Source organism: Rhipicephalus microplus, chromosome 6, assembly GCF_043290135.1.
Source record: "Rhipicephalus microplus isolate Deutch F79 chromosome 6, USDA_Rmic, whole genome shotgun sequence".
NCBI classification, from domain to species: Eukaryota; Metazoa; Arthropoda; class Arachnida; order Ixodida; family Ixodidae; genus Rhipicephalus; species Rhipicephalus microplus.
Window position 1 is genome coordinate 85,378,649 of NC_134705.1, and position 17,262 is coordinate 85,395,910.

General features: G+C 57.7%; 2 pseudogenes; both read left to right on the forward strand.

Moving 5' to 3' along the window:
- The first annotated feature begins 1,552 nt into the window (after positions 1–1,552).
- LOC142766222 (U2 spliceosomal RNA) lies at positions 1,553–1,724 on the forward strand (annotated as a pseudogene).
- Positions 1,725–9,990: 8,266 nt separating this feature from the next.
- On the forward strand, positions 9,991–10,162 carry LOC142766223 (U2 spliceosomal RNA; annotated as a pseudogene).
- Positions 10,163–17,262: the final 7,100 nt, after the last annotated feature.

The following is a 17,262-nucleotide window of genomic DNA, read 5'->3' on the forward strand; positions in this document are numbered from 1 at the left end:
TATTCACCTGCGAGGGTGTGGCGGCATCCACCTGGCGTAGAGTGATAGACAGGGCCCACCTACTTATTGAACGCGCCAAGCTCTCCGACCTTACCCTGCGTGACAAAGCCGTAGCGGTGAAGACCAGCATCTGCGCCCTCGCCTCCCACGTTAGCCGAGTGACCACCATGCCCACCAGAATTGCGAACCACCTCAACCAGCTCATAACAGCTTTTATGTGGGATGGCAACCCCCCCGCCAGTCAAGCGCCACCTTCTGCAGCTCGCACCGAGCGAGGGAGGACTTGGCCTCCCCCATGTCCAGACCACGAGCAAGATCCTCGCCTTGAAGACCGCCCGTGCGCTAGCGCAGAAGAGCGACTATGCGGGCAGGGGTTTACTCCTCTACTGGAGCAGCGCGGGCAACGACTGGCTTGAAGCGGGAGGTCACTCCGGACCCTTTGCCGAGTCGCCCTCCCCCTTTTATAGGGTGGCGGCAGCGACTATGCGTATGCTCGCAAAGGAGGTCCCTGGATGCGAGATCGAGTCCGACCCGCCAGCCAGACTGGTCGAGACACTCACGGCCCACCAGCTCGACGAAGACGACAAGCGACGTGCCAGGCGAGCGATGCGAGAAATCGCCACGTTCAGTCGAGACACCCCCCGTGAGGTCCAAGACTTCCTTTGGAAACGGGCGTGGAACGTCCTCCCCACGAGGCAAAGGTTACACCATTTCGGTATCGTTCCCGACGCCCGCTGCCCGAACTGCCGAGAGACAGAAACACAAGACCACGCGCTCCTAAACTGCCCTGCTGCGAGACCCGTATGGCGCATGATTGCGCAGTGCTTCGGCATCCGCCCTCCGCCAAACCACAGACGCAACAAGGGCACCTTCGCGCGAGTGGTCTTCGCCCTCACTCTCTTTGTGATATGGCAGCGCCGTTCGCTAGCAGAAGCGAGGAGGAAGCCCGTTAGAGCCGCGTACCCCACAGTGAGCCGAATCAAGCGATTGGTGTGGGCGCACCTCTCGGAGGAGTTGGAGGCTAGTGGCGAGGAATCCTTCCTCCGGCGCTGGCACACCAGATTTTTCTTCTTGCGCAATGGTAAATTAGTGTCCCCCCTAATCCCCTATTAACTACCCCCCAACTCTGTAACCAAGCGGGGCCACCCCCCCCCCCCTTATAGCACAAGCACAGACATGTAGCCCTTCCCTCAGTCGTAGTTACACTGATATTAAAGCGTGCTCCATGCACGAGGTTTCTTCTGGCCCCCCCTGTTAACCGCCCCCCCCCCCCGTAGTGTTTATGTTTGTTTGCGGGAGTGCCGCTTATCTTTGTATAAAGTTTCTTTCGGCATGTAAATACGTAATAGATCATGTGCTTTCATTTCGCTGTATCCATTGTTTATGTAAATAGGTTTTTGTATATTATATGATTTACTGTACAATACAGCTGTGTTCTTCTTGTGGCCCAATTGGGTCAAGTGCTGTATTGAGTGTCATTACAGCCGAATTCCTGGCTGAGTATTTGTAAATATTTCTGTTCTGTTGCCGAATGTGTTGAGAGTCTAAATAAACTTCTCTTTGTTGTAGTATCTGTTCTTATCAGCTTAATATCTGATACGGATCCTATTTGGATCCAAGATATTAAACTTATTTTTGTGATGCGGCGGAGTGCTTGAAGCTTGCTTCACCTCCGCCACGGGTTGGCCCGGTATTGCACTACCTCCGGGATCGGCCCACTCACCCCCTGCGGGGTGAGTTCGACAATAAATTCAATGATAGAAGGAGTGTTCGGATTTACCCATGATACCGGGGTAAACGGCGTGGGTGCGTCGAGTGTCCGAGACGGTGGCGGCACGCCGCCCCGGCTGACGCGGTATTCGCGGGCAGGGAGTGCGCTAGCTGTGTTTGCACTTACGATTGCTCTGGGAAAATAAATGTTTCCGTGTGTATTTCATATATGGAGGGTCTCTTTTATTTTGTTATGTTCACACGTACATACTCAAGTTTCTTATTTTTTTTAACATTCCTACTCATATCAATAAAACTATTGAGGAAATTATCATTACTGTTTCGGAGGAAAGCTAGAAGTGTGTATACGATGTGTATGCATGTGCGATGTGTATGTATGTATGTGTGTAGAAGTGTGTATGTATGTGCCAAGCTATTTCCGCTTTTCGAATTCACCCGTTTCGCAACGAAAAATAAAAAAGCCTCTAGAAAATGGGGTTTGGTTGGTGTTTCTGTTTACAGTTGCAGTGGCAAGCGAAGGCATTTTTATTTCACATCTTCACGCGGCGTCTGAACCTGAAGACGCGTGCTCTCGCCACGTCTACGCATCTACACTATTCCCCATCACAAATTAAAATCGCAAAGAACGCCACACGACCCACTCCGCACACACCTGCTGTACGGTGGAGCGGCAAAGCCCCGATGTGCTTTTCCTATGTCCACTGACCTTTGGGGTTTGACGTCCCAAAACCACCATATGATTATGGGAAAATTTCGACCACCTGGGGTTCTTTCACGTGCACCCTAATCTGAGCACAGGGAAATGCAGCCGCCGCGGCCGGGATTCGATCCCACCACCTGCGGGTCAGCAGCCGAGTACCTTACGGCCATCAGACCACCACGGCGGGCATCGCCTTGTTGATCAAACACTTCATTTCTGAACACCATCTCATACCAGCTCATCCACCGTTGGCTCTCGTTAATTACAACGAACATCCTCGCACGCTCACCTCAATGGAATTGCCAGTTGCTGGAAGTTCCAAGAAAATTGCGCACTAGACGTACGGACGCACCACGCACGTACCTGAAGCGACGTGGACCCCAGGACGCGTGAGATCACGCCCCGGGCGCGCTTTGCCTCCGTACCCACTCGTCACTCCTCACAGCTTCACTAAGCCGAGTATGTAGAAGTCGAAGAAGCAGAACAACAAACCAGCCAATCCCCCACAGTGGGTGTGAGCCACAAGTGAAGGTCAACAAAAACAAGCAACACCAGCGAGCGCAGTGACGAAGCTATCGTAATGGGGCGAAATAATCCACGAATATGGCTGCACGTTGACGCACGGTCGCATTTGTGCAACCACCCGTGTCTCCCGAAGACCGTCTGTCGCGAGTCTTCGACGAAAAGCGCAGGCGAGTACTTCTCCACTGATTTCCGCGACCACTTGACGACCGCCTTCGGCCGCCTCATGTCCGTCCGGCACGATCGACGGAGCGCCGCACCAGCGCCTCGTACACGCCACCATAGCACTCCTACCCCTCGGAATCAGCAAAACTTTGACTCGGACGTTTTCGACCACGACAGACAGAACCTGCCGGCCCGTTGAACGCTTGAACGACATCGCAGCGGCAAGTCGCACACTCACGTTCCGTCACCCTCTGCCACATGATCCTTCATTCACCGGCTTCACAACCCACGCGGTAGACGTTTCGCACGCATTCCCGGGTCTGCCTTTCACGGCAGGACCTTCGTCGACCTCGGTGCGGTGTTCCGCCACGTCGGAACTTGCAAGGCATATGTTGAGCGTGCTGAAGCAGCCAAAGGCACCACCTTTTTGCCGATGATTGTGGGCGTCGTTGCAGAGGCGTTGCTTGGGCAGCCGGCGTAGAAGCCATGTTGGATGGGTGACGTATTCACATTTTGCGCAGTCATTTTTTTTTTTTTTTTTCCTTCCAGACTTTGGTGCTCGAGTTGGACATGTACACTATGCATCAGTTTTTAAAACAAGTGCTGTAGCATCCCTCGCGACATGGCTGATAATGTTCGCCGGCAAGCATTTGGTGTGACGTCATGGGCGCATAGAGAGTACGCATGCAAGCAAGCACGCGTGGCTTCGACCTCTGGGAAAAAGAAGGTTTCAGTTTTAACATGTTTGTAAGCGAAACTAGAAACTTCAAGCGGACTGGGGATAAAAGCAATGCCGTGAAGCCAGCGCTGCCGCTGTCGGTGCACAATGCTGGTTGTGCATGGGTGGACGTCGGAATTGCTTTGCTACTGTTTGCCCGGCTTTTGGCCAGAACTAAGTACGAGGTGTGAAAGAATGGATTTTAATTACGTGCTAATGAATTGCATCGCTTCTCGGCCTTTTGGCTAAGATCAAAGTGTCGAGTTAGCTGTCTCTACGAGTCCTCGCGCGAGTCCCGGGGTCACGTCACGTCGGCGTCGGCCCCCGGGCCCTCTCGGAGTTCGAGTTCCAAAGCCAGTGCAAGCCCTTCGCCGCCGCCGCCTCGTGCACGCGGCTGCCACCCTTGGGTTTCGGGCCTTCCCGCCCGGAGACCCTCTACATGCCAGGTCAAGCCAGGCCCCCGGTCCGCCCCTGCTGCCCCGGAGCTCCTAGCTGCGACCCCTGCCACCACCAGACCTTAAGCGGCCCCCGCCTCGGCTGAGCCGCCGCATACCAGTGTGCAGCTCGTCTGCACGTCACGAGTCGTCCCAGAGCCTCGCCCCCCCCGGCAGCTTGCGGGATCCGCCTACCAGCATGGCCATGCCATTTGAGCTCCCGGTAAGGGAGAATTGTTTTATGTTCTCGGCGCCCGAGGGCGACGTCTCTGTTGACGATTTGATTGACGCGGTCGAAAGAACCGCCGGTGACGACAGTGTGTTTGTGCTCCAGCACATGGGGGGAGCAAAATTCCTAGTGTGCACGCGGAACGCCAGTCAGGCGACGAGGCTAATGGTGGCAGAGGGGTTCGAAGTTAACAGCGTGAAGGTGCCGGTAGAGGCAGTCGGGCCGCCGGTGACGTACGTGAACGTCTACCGTTATCCGGCTTTCCTGCCCGACGAGGTCCTCAGTAACGCTTTAGCCCAGTTTGGCAAGGTTAAGAGCATCTCCTTTGCCACCTTACCCTCTCGCCAGACTAAGTTGAACGGGGTCAGGTTAGTTAAGATAGAAATGAGCCGCCCCGTTCCTAACTTTTTGACAATCGCCGGGCACAGGGTAATGTGCGAATACCGGGGGATGCGGCGCGTGTGCGCGCGCTGTGGCGAGTCTGGGCATATGGCAACCGCGTGTACCACCGCCTATTGTAAACGATGTAGCACTTTCGGCCACGAGACGGAGGGTTGTAGTGCAGAATGTAAGCGCTGCGGTGGTCAGCACGGTACCGCGGAGTGCTTCCGCAGGCGCTCTTACGCGTCGGCAGCCCGCGGTTTCCCTTCCTTGCCTGACCGCGCTACAGCCCCTTCCCAGTTACGCAGCCCCGCTTCACCAAGGGCAGTTGGCTCCTCCTCGCGCCTGCAGGTGCTCTCGCCCAAGTCGTCATCCCGCACGACTACGAAGGCCCCCCTTTCTGAGGAGCGCGATACGAGCTCTGACCAGGTCACAGACAGCGGCGGAACTACCACCTTGACCGCAACGGTGGAGGAGACGCGGATGAAGGCTTCTACCGCGCCCGCCTCATCCTCCGACACGGAATCGAGCGATTTTGAAACCGTGTCGACTCCATCGTCACCCCTCGCGTCACCCGCACACCCGCTGGGCGAGGTTGTTTGCCAAAGTTTGCCTGTTGCACCGGAAGCGTCGCCCGATGCCCCTGTGCTGGATGCGGCAAGTTCCCCCGACCCGAAAGCACCCGCGAACGCGCTGGCCCCAGTGACCTCTGAGGACCTGAAACCCCAAGCCCAAGACCCCGCCCGGGACGAGGTACCCATAGTAAGCCGCGGGTTTTACATGCTTCCCGGCGATCGTGACGGCGACAGGACCACCCTTCTCCCTCCCTCCGTTCCCTCAGCGCTACGCCCAAATACGACGGCGGACCAATCGGCACCCGGCCGCGAGCAGCGAACCCGCTCGCGCTCCCGAAGGCGGAAAGACGACGTTGAGACCGCCCGCCACAGGACTCCTAGCAAGGAGCCAAGGCAGCGCCGACCCGGGCCTGAAGGGCGGAGCAGCGACAGCGATGCTCCCCCGCACGCAAAAGCGAAGAAGCTCGACACAAACAGCGCCGGCAAAGGGGAGCCCCCCCCCAAACCTGCTGGCCCCCAACATTGAGTATGCGCCCGATCTCTGCCCTCGCCGGCTGCGTAGCTTCCCTCTCCTCACCCGCCCTCTCGCAGCCTCCTCCTTTCTTTCGGCGCCGTATGTTTCCCCCTCTCCGTAGCGCCGGCGCGCGCTGCTTCCTCCTTTCCCCCTCCGCACTCCGTCTGTCGTTACGTCACGCTAGCCGATGACGCCACTGCGATTTGCAACTTGGAACGTTCGCGGGTTTCGCAACCGAGTCAAGCAAAGCGCTGTGGTGTCGTTCGCCAAGAACCAGGGCATCGACCTTCTGTTCGTGCAGGAAGCCAACTTTAGGACCCCTCTCGACGTGACCCTTTTCCGTCGTAACTGTCAGGTCGAAGGGTTTTTTTCCCTGACGAATGCCAAGGCGTGTGGCGTCGGCGTGATTTTCGTCTCGGGCCGTTACCGGGAAAAGGCGCATTGCGTGTTCGGAGCAGACGGACGAACCCTCCTACTCGACTTATTTATCGACGGGAGGAAGTTTCGTTTCACTAACGTCTACGCACCCGTCACGCGTTCGGACACCAATCGGTTCTTCCGGGACCTGCACGCCTACCTTCTCGAGCCCCTTCCCCACGTGGTCCTCGGCGACTTTAACTGCGTCGTCGACACCACGAGGGATGTAAGAGGCCCGGGGCGCGGTGGCTCATCCTACCACGCCAAGGAGCTCACCAAGATTCTACGACACCTCATGCTCACGGACGCCTGGGTCCACCACCACGGTGATGACTTTGTACCAACCCGCACGTCAAGACACACAGAGAGCCGGCTAGACCGCATTTATGTTCCAGACATGCTACTTCCCCTTGTCATCTCGTGCGAGGTCCTCGCTCTGCCGAACACCCTGGTGAAGTCATCGGACCACGCCCCAGTGGTAGTAACCGTGAAAGCGAAGCCGGGTGCCCGGCGGCGTGACGCAGCCTGGCGCCTCGACCCCGTGATCTTGCAAGACGATGAGTGCGTCGCGCGCATTAGGTCTCGGCTGGAAAGTTCGCTCCTGGCTTCCCCCTGCGCATCCCCGGCCGATTGGGACGACCTGAAGGCGACGTGGCGGGAACTCCTGCAGCAGGAGGGTAGCGCACGGAAGAAGCGTTTAACAGCAAGACTGAATGAGATTCTACGCAGAATCCGGATTATCCAAAGTGCTGACGCTCTCACGACTTGCACTCGCGACTACTTGGACTCACTCATGGTCCAACACGACAGGCTGCTCAGTGCGACTGCCAAGGGAACCCGAGCGGCGCGAGCCGTCCCGGGCGATCCGTCGGACGCGGACTTGCGCGAGGTCAGTGGGAACGGGTCGCTGCGCATCTCGGAAGTGTTGCGCCCCGACGGCACACTTACTTCAGACCCGGCAGAGATCGAGGCCACATTTCGCGACCACTTCAAGGTGGCCTTTAGCGAACCCGACCCGAGCGAAGTGCAGCCCGACCCCGCCCTCGACAAGGCCTTATTCAAGAACCTCCGACGCCTCGAAGTCGACGAATGCGAGACCCTATGCGCTCCCGCTTCACTCGACGAACTCCGCCAGGCAATCAGGTCAATGTCGCCCAACTCGGCGCCAGGCATCGATGGCCTGACAGCGGGGTTCTACATGACCTTTTTTGACGTCCTTGGCCCCCCCCTTCTGCATATCGTCAACCTGGTACTGGGGGAGCGTGCAAAGCCGGCCTCCTTCGGTGCGGGACGGATCGTCCTGATCCTTAAAGACGGTGCGCCCCCGAACGACCCGTCATCTTGGCGCCCGATCACCCTACTTAATGTAGATTATAAGATCGTGGCGGCCATAGTAAACAACAGAACGAAGGTTTTCCTGCCGGACTTGATCGCTCCGCACCAGTCCTGCGCTGTCCCTGGCCGCTCTATGTACACCAACCTAACGTTGACCAGGGACGTGTTCGAGTATGCCTCCTACAAGCGAGTCGCTGGGGCCTTCCTCTCCCTGGACCAGGCTAAGGCCTTTGACAGGGTGAGGCACTCCTACCTGCTTGGAACGCTGGCCGAGTTTGGTTTCCCGGAAGAGTTCGTCGCGGTCATCGCGCTTCTTTACCAGGACCTGCAGTGCTGCGTAGCTGTGAACGGTGCCACGACCGACTCTTTCCCGTACACAAGAGGTATCAGGCAGGGGTGCCCGTTAGGCCCGACCCTTTTCGTCCTTTCCATCGAGCCACTCATAACATCTGTGGCCAGCGACGAACGCATCAGGGGCCTGCCACTAACGGGCCTGGAGGAGTTGAAGATCCTGGCCTTCGCGGACGACCTCTCACTCTTTCTAAGAGATGCACGCAGTCTCGTTCGCTTCCGCCAGGTATTCAGCACCTATGCCGCCGCATCGGGAGCAAGGCTAAACGAAGCCAAGAGTAAGGCCTTGCTCTTTGGCCCTTTTCCGGCTGAGGCTATTGGGACGATCGAGGCTGTCTCTGCTGTGAAAGTCCTGGGAGTGCTATTCACCTGCGAGGGTGTGGCGGCATCCACCTGGCGTAGAGTGATAGACAGGGCCCACCTACTTATTGAACGCGCCAAGCTCTCCGACCTTACCCTGCGTGACAAAGCCGTAGCGGTGAAGACCAGCATCTGCGCCCTCGCCTCCCACGTTAGCCGAGTGACCACCATGCCCACCAGAATTGCGAACCACCTCAACCAGCTCATAACAGCTTTTATGTGGGATGGCAACCCCCCGCCAGTCAAGCGCCACCTTCTGCAGCTCGCACCGAGCGAGGGAGGACTTGGCCTCCCCCATGTCCAGACCACGAGCAAGATCCTCGCCTTGAAGACCGCCCGTGCGCTAGCGCAGAAGAGCGACTATGCGGGCAGGGGTTTACTCCTCTACTGGAGCAGCGTGGGCAACGACTGGCTTGAAGCGGGTGGTCACTCCGGACCCTTTGCCGAGTCGCCCTCCCCCTTTTATAGGGTGGCGGCAGCGACTATGCGTATGCTCGCAAAGGAGGTCCCTGGATGCGAGATCGAGTCCGACCCGCCAGCCAGACTGGTCGAGACACTCACGGCCCACCAGCTCGACGAAGACGACAAGCGACGTGCTAGGCGAGCGATGCGAGAAATCGCTACGTTCAGTCGAGACACCCCCCGTGAGGTCCAAGACTTCCTTTGGAAACGGGCGTGGAACGTCCTCCCCACGAGGCAAAGGTTACACCATTTCGGTATCGTTCCCGACGCCCGCTGCCCGAACTGCCGAGAGACAGAAACACAAGACCACGCGCTCCTAAACTGCCCTGCTGCGAGACCCGTATGGCGCATGATTGCGCAGTGCTTCGGCATCCGCCCTCCGCCAAACCACAGACGCAACAAGGGCACCTTCGCGCGAGTGGTCTTCGCCCTCACTCTCTTTGTGATATGGCAGCGCCGTTCGCTAGCAGAAGCGAGGAGGAAGCCCGTTAGAGCCGCGTACCCCACAGTGAGCCGAATCAAGCGATTGGTGTGGGCGCACCTCTCGGAGGAGTTGGAGGCTAGTGGCGAGGAATCCTTCCTCCGGCGCTGGCACACCAGATTTTTCTTCCTGCGCAATGGTAAATTAGTGTCCCCCCTAATCCCCTATTAACTACCCCCCAACTCTGTAACCAAGCGGGGCCACCCCCCCCCCCCCTTATAGCACAAGCACAGACATGTAGCCCTTCCCTCGGTCGTAGTTACACTGATATTAAGGCGTGCTCCATGCACGAGGTATCTTCTGGTCCCCCCTGTTAACCGCCCCCCCCCCCCCCCCGTAGTGTTTATGTTTGTTTGCGGGAGCGCCGCTTATCTTTGTATAAAGTTTCTTTTCGGCATGTAAATACGTAATAGATCATGTGCTTTCATTTCACTGTATCCATTGTCTATGTAAATAGGTTTTGTATATTATATGATTTACTGTACAATACAACTGTGTTCTTCTTGTGCCCAAATTGGGTCAAGTGCTGTCTTGAGTGTCATTACAGCCGAATTCCTGGCTGGGTATTTGTAAATATTTCTGTTCTGTTGCCGAATGTGTTGAGAGTCTAAATAAACTTCTCTTTGTTGTAGTATCTGTTCTTATCAGCTTAATATCTGATACGGATCCTATTTGGATCCAAGATATTAAACTTATTTTTGTGATGCGGCGGAGTGCTTGAAGCTTGCTTCACCTCCGCCACGGGTTGGCCCGGTATTGCACTACCTCCGGGATCGGCCCACTCACCCCCTGCGGGGTGAGTTCGACAATAAATTCAATGATAGAAGGAGTGTTCGGATTTACCCATGATACCGGGGTAAACGGCGTGGGTGCGTCGAGTGTCCGAGACGGTGGCGGCACGCCGCCCCGGCTGACGCGGTATTCGCGGGCAGGGAGTGCGCTAGCTGTGTTTGCACTTACGATTGCTCTGGGAAAATAAATGTTTCCGTGTGTATTTCATATATGGAGGGTCTCTTTTATTTTGTTATGTTCACACGTACATACTCAAGTTTCTTATTTTTTTTAACATTCCTACTCATATCAATAAAACTATTGAGGAAATTATCATTACTGTTTCGGAGGAAAGCTAGAAGTGTGTATACGATGTGTATGCATGTGCGATGTGTATGTATGTATGTGTGTAGAAGTGTGTATGTATGTGCCAAGCTATTTCCGCTTTTCGAATTCACCCGTTTCGCAACGAAAAATAAAAAAGCCTCTAGAAAATGGGGTTTGGTTGGTGTTTCTGTTTACAGTTGCAGTGGCAAGCGAAGGCATTTTTATTTCACATCTTCACGCGGCGTCTGAACCTGAAGACGCGTGCTCTCGCCACGTCTACGCATCTACACTATTCCCCATCACAAATTAAAATCGCAAAGAACGCCACACGACCCACTCCGCACACACCTGCTGTACGGTGGAGCGGCAAAGCCCCGATGTGCTTTTCCTATGTCCACTGACCTTTGGGGTTTGACGTCCCAAAACCACCATATGATTATGGGAAAATTTCGACCACCTGGGGTTCTTTCACGTGCACCCTAATCTGAGCACAGGGAAATGCAGCCGCCGCGGCCGGGATTCGATCCCACCACCTGCGGGTCAGCAGCCGAGTACCTTACGGCCATCAGACCACCACGGCGGGCATCGCCTTGTTGATCAAACACTTCATTTCTGAACACCATCTCATACCAGCTCATCCACCGTTGGCTCTCGTTAATTACAACGAACATCCTCGCACGCTCACCTCAATGGAATTGCCAGTTGCTGGAAGTTCCAAGAAAATTGCGCACTAGACGTACGGACGCACCACGCACGTACCTGAAGCGACGTGGACCCCAGGACGCGTGAGATCACGCCCCGGGCGCGCTTTGCCTCCGTACCCACTCGTCACTCCTCACAGCTTCACTAAGCCGAGTATGTAGAAGTCGAAGAAGCAGAACAACAAACCAGCCAATCCCCCACAGTGGGTGTGAGCCACAAGTGAAGGTCAACAAAAACAAGCAACACCAGCGAGCGCAGTGACGAAGCTATCGTAATGGGGCGAAATAATCCACGAATATGGCTGCACGTTGACGCACGGTCGCATTTGTGCAACCACCCGTGTCTCCCGAAGACCGTCTGTCGCGAGTCTTCGACGAAAAGCGCAGGCGAGTACTTCTCCACTGATTTCCGCGACCACTTGACGACCGCCTTCGGCCGCCTCATGTCCGTCCGGCACGATCGACGGAGCGCCGCACCAGCGCCTCGTACACGCCACCATAGCACTCCTACCCCTCGGAATCAGCAAAACTTTGACTCGGACGTTTTCGACCACGACAGACAGAACCTGCCGGCCCGTTGAACGCTTGAACGACATCGCAGCGGCAAGTCGCACACTCACGTTCCGTCACCCTCTGCCACATGATCCTTCATTCACCGGCTTCACAACCCACGCGGTAGACGTTTCGCACGCATTCCCGGGTCTGCCTTTCACGGCAGGACCTTCGTCGACCTCGGTGCGGTGTTCCGCCACGTCGGAACTTGCAAGGCATATGTTGAGCGTGCTGAAGCAGCCAAAGGCACCACCTTTTTGCCGATGATTGTGGGCGTCGTTGCAGAGGCGTTGCTTGGGCAGCCGGCGTAGAAGCCATGTTGGATGGGTGACGTATTCACATTTTGCGCAGTCATTTTTTTTTTTTTTTTTTTCCTTCCAGACTTTGGTGCTCGAGTTGGACATGTACACTATGCATCAGTTTTTAAAACAAGTGCTGTAGCATCCCTCGCGACATGGCTGATAATGTTCGCCGGCAAGCATTTGGTGTGACGTCATGGGCGCATAGAGAGTACGCATGCAAGCAAGCACGCGTGGCTTCGACCTCTGGGAAAAAGAAGGTTTCAGTTTTAACATGTTTGTAAGCGAAACTAGAAACTTCAAGCGGACTGGGGATAAAAGCAATGCCGTGAAGCCAGCGCTGCCGCTGTCGGTGCACAATGCTGGTTGTGCATGGGTGGACGTCGGAATTGCTTTGCTACTGTTTGCCCGGCTTTTGGCCAGAACTAAGTACGAGGTGTGAAAGAATGGATTTTAATTACGTGCTAATGAATTGCATCGCTTCTCGGCCTTTTGGCTAAGATCAAAGTGTCGAGCTAGCTGTTTTCTACGAGTCACCCTGCGAGACCTGGGGTCACGTCACGCTGACGTCGGCCCCCGGCCCCTCTGAAGACCGAAGAAAGAAGACGCCCCGTAGCAGCGCTGCTCCGTTCCGCGCGCGTCTGCCGCTCCTGGGTTCCCGGCTCCCGCCTGGTGCCCCCTGATGCCTGCAGCCGCTTGGACCCGGACAACGCCTGCTGCCCCGGAGTCTCCCTGCCGTCTTCGCGGCGCCTACCTACCTCTACTGAGCGGTCTTCGCCTCGGCTGAGCCGCCCACTCTACTAGAGTGCAGCCCGTCTGCACATTACAAGTTTCCACAAGTCTCGCCCTCCTGGGACCAGCGTCCTCAAGAATGGCGACCCCAATGGAGCTCCCAGCCCGGGAGAACTGTTTTTTGTTCACCGCGCCGGAAGGCGACGTAAGCATAGATAATTTGATTGATGCTGTTGAATTGACTGCCGGTGACGATAGTGTTTATGTGTTGCAGCACATGGGCGGTGCCAGGTTTCTCGTTTGTACCCGGAACGCTAGCCAGGCGACGAAGTTAATGGTTGCGGAAGGTTTCCGCGTGAACGACCAGCACGTGCCGGTTGAGGCCGTCGGGCCACCGGTCACGTTTGTTAACGTTTACCGGTACCCCGTGTACATGTCCGACGAGACGCTTGGCAACGCCCTTGCGCAGTACGGCAAAATTAAGGGCATTTCCTTTGCCCCTGTAACAACGAGGTTTAATAAGCTTAGCGGTGTTCGAGTTGTTAAAATTGAGATGAGTCGACCGGTGCCCAACTTCATCACCATCGCGGGCCACCGAGTAATGTTTGAGTACCGCGGGATGCGCCGTGTGTGCGCGCGCTGCGGCGAGGTCGGGCACATGGCGACCGCGTGCACGGCCGCGTTTTGCAAGCGTTGTGGCGTCTTCGGCCACGACACAGAGGGCTGCACAGCCGAGTGTACGCGTTGCGGGGGCCGTCACGGGACGCGCGAGTGTTTTCGCAGGCGCTCCTACGCGGCCGCTGCCCGCGGTTCGTCGGTGCTGACAGTCGCCAACGCAGCACTTAGCCAGTCTTCCGGTGCCCCTTCGCCGAGGTCGGGTGAGACCACTTCGCGTCTACAGGTCCTCACGCCGAAGATCACGCCCCGCACGACCACAAGGGGCCCTCTCTCTTGGCGTCGCGACGGGGAATCAGTCTCAAGCGCAAGCGGCAGTGCGGCGTCTTCGGGTGCCAAGGAAGAGACGCGCGGAGCGTCTGCCTCCGTTAGCTCAGCGTCGGCGTCCTCTGGCGCAGAAACAACCGATACCGAGACGGGCCCGACGCGATCGGCGTCCATTACAACACCCGCGAGCCTATCGGGCGCCGAGGACTGGCCGCCTTTGGCTACCTTAGAGGACGCGTCTCCGGCGCCTCCTGAGCAAGAGGAAACGAGCCACCCCGTCTCCGACGCGCCGGCCAACGTGCTGGCCCCTGTCTCGGCATGGGATTTGGAAGCGCCTCAGCAAGCCCTGGCCAGGGATGACAGGCCTATTGTGAGCCGCGGGCACTATGCCCTGCCTGAGGACGAGGACCACGCGCCGTCAGACCCTTCCCCCGAGCAGGTTGTGCCCCGCGAGAGCCGGCGGCCGGACCCGCCCGTGGTTCGCTCGGCGTCTGGCCGCGAGCGGAGATCTCGCTCGCGCTCGCGTCGTCGCCGCGGTGACGAGGCCGGTCGCGATTCGGGCGTACGGGCCTCAAGTCGTGACAGGGGCCGCGAGCCGAGGTCTCGCTCGCGTCGCCGTCACGGAGACGAGCCGCAGCGCAACTCCCGTGAGGGTTCCCCCACTCGCGAGGCGAGGCAGCGGCGGACCGGGCTAGGGGTTGGAAGCAGTGACAGCGACGCCCCGCCGAAGGCGAAGACCCCGAGGTTGGGTAACAACGCCGCGTCCAAGGGGGACCCCCCCGCGGATGGCGGTGAGACGATCGAGTAGTCCGCCGGCGTCTCGGCGCCATGCGGCGTCGGGGCGGGGTGGAAGGGTGGTTGCTTGCGCGCCTCCGACGCGCCGCGCCTTTCCGCCTGGAGTGTGAGCAGACGCGTTTCGCGTCCTCTGTGCCGGGAGTGGTTTTTTTCCATTTTACTGATTCCACCTGGCTTCCCTCTGTGTTTTGCAGCGACGCAGCTCGCGTCGTCTGCTCCTACTTAGCTTGGTACATTCTTTCTGGCTCACTCTGTTCTGTTTGTTTTTCGCTGCGACGCAGCTCGCGCTGATGGCGTCGTCTGCTTTTCATCTGTGGCCGGGCCTGTCGCCTTCGGGTTCTCTGTATGGGCTGCTCCGCGCCCTCGCTGGCTGCGCTGCACTAAGCTCACGGGCGGCGGCATACATAAAAATGAGGTCACGAACTCGCAGCTGCTCTGGGCTCGCGCCCGGCGGCGGCATGCATAGGGTGGGGTCGCGGGCCCGTTCCGCTTTGCCTTGCGCGGCCGTGCGCCGCTTCACGCCGCCTCCTCTCCCGCGAGTCGTTTGTTGGCACTCCTCTGGCCGCGTTCGCTTTCGTCTCGCTCCGTCCCCTCTCCCACGTGGTTTTCAACGATGCATCAAGAGGCGCGCTCGCTTCTGCGTCGCCCGTTCGCTCCGGATTGCTTTCCGCGCGCGCCCGGCGCGCCCGGGCCTGCTGCGCTCCCGGCGCGGTTTCTCGGGTCGTGTCTCATGTTAGCTAAGAAGGCTACCCGAAGAACAAAGCGGCGCGCCTGCTCCGACGGCCGCGCCCCATTCCGCTCTCCCGCTTTCTCTCACCCTCTGCTGTCCCGCTCGCCTGGCTGGGCCCCTTCCACTCTTTAGTGCAGCACTCTTCTCGCCCCTTTGGCGCGCGCTCCACTGATGCCCAACTCTCCTAGTTATCGCGCCTTTCATCGTTCCTTCTCCCCCCGAGAGAGGCACCGCGCTCCGACTGACGGAACATGGCTGCGCTGTGGTTCGCCACGCTAAATATTCGCGGCTTTCGCGATAGGGGCAAACAAGCAGCCGTATTGTCGTTCGCCCGTTCCAAAGGCATTGATCTCCTCTTTCTCCAGGAGACCAACTTTCGCTCCCCGCTCGACGTAATCAGCTTTAAGCACAACTGCCAAGCCGAAGGTTTTTTTTCTCTAACATGTGCGAGGGCCTGTGGCGTTGGGGTCGTATTTGTGACGGGCAGGTTCCGACAGAAGTCCCACTGTGTCTTCGGTGCAAACGGGCGTACACTTGTGCTCGACGTCTTCGTTGACGGGTCAAAGGTGCGCTTCGTTAACGTTTACGCACCGGTGACGAGGTCGGACACCAGCAATTATTTTAAGGAGCTGCATGGCTACCTGGTGGAGTCCGTTCCCCACGTGGTTCTCGGGGACTTCAATTGCGTCGTGGACTCTATAAGAGACGTCCGGGGCCCGGGTCAAGGCGGCTCAACTTACCACGCCAAAGAGCTGGTCAGGATCCTCCGACACCTGCGGCTCACGGACGCCTGGGTACACGTACATGGAAACGAGTTCGCCCCCACCCGAACCTCGCGAACAACGGCCAGCAGGCTTGACCGAGCCTACGTCCCCGAGCGCCTCGTCGGTTCTATTGTGGCGTGCGAAGTCCTCACCCTCCCCGACGGGCTGGCGGACAGAACCGACCACCTCCCGTTAGTTACAACGGTGAAGGGGACGCCCGGCCCTCATCCAAGAAACAAAGCTTGGCGCCTCGACCCGGCGCTCATAAAAGACAGCACGAGCGCCCTCAGAATATCCGCGTTCCTGGAGGAGACGATTGAGGCCTCCCCCTGTACCAGCCCCGCCGAATGGGACGACTTGAAGGCGAGATGGAGAGCGTTCCTGCAAGAAGAAGGCAGCGTGAGGAAGAAACGCATCACAAAAGAGATGAACGAGCTACTCCGCCGGATGCGGATTGTACAGAGTGCAAACCATCTCACGACTTGTACACGCGACTATCTCCACTCGCTTCAAGTCCAGCATGAACGCCTCTTCCGGGAAATCGCGCGCAACGCACATGAATCCCGAGTCGCTGCGGGGGACGCGCCAGATCTGAACATGAATGAGGTGCGTGGTACCGGTTCCCTTCGAATCTCGGAGGTGCAAAGGCCTGACGGCAGTTTGATCACCGACCCCACCGAGATCGAAGCGGAGTTCCATAACTACTTCGAGGCCTTTTTTCACGAGCCGGACCCTAGTGGCCCACTCCCAGAGGCGGCTCTCATGGCCAATCTGTGTTCGCGACTGCCCCGACTCGCCGAAGATGAGGGCACGGTTCTGTGCGGCCCAGCAACGGAAGAGGAACTCCGCGCTGCCATCCGAGCCATGCCGCCTAACTCGGCTCCAGGCACTGATGGCCTGACAGCCGGCTTTTACGCGACTTTCTTTGAAGTTTTGCGAGCCCCGCTGCTGGCCATGGTCAACCTGGTCCTCGAGAACCATGTGAAACCGGATTCATTCAGCGAAGGGCGCATCACCCTCATTCTCAAGGACGGCGCATCCCCGCGCGAGCTGTCGTCATGGCGCCCGATCTCTCTACTCAATGTAGACTATAAGATCGTGGCGTCCATATTGAACACCAGGCTAAGAACCTTCTTGCCGGACTTGATAGCCCCCCACCAAGCCTGCGCCGTGCCTGGCCGGTCAATGTTTGCCAACCTCACCGCCACCAGAGATGTTTTTGAATACGCGACCCAGAAAAGAGTCACGGGTGCCTTCCTGTCTCTCGACCAAGC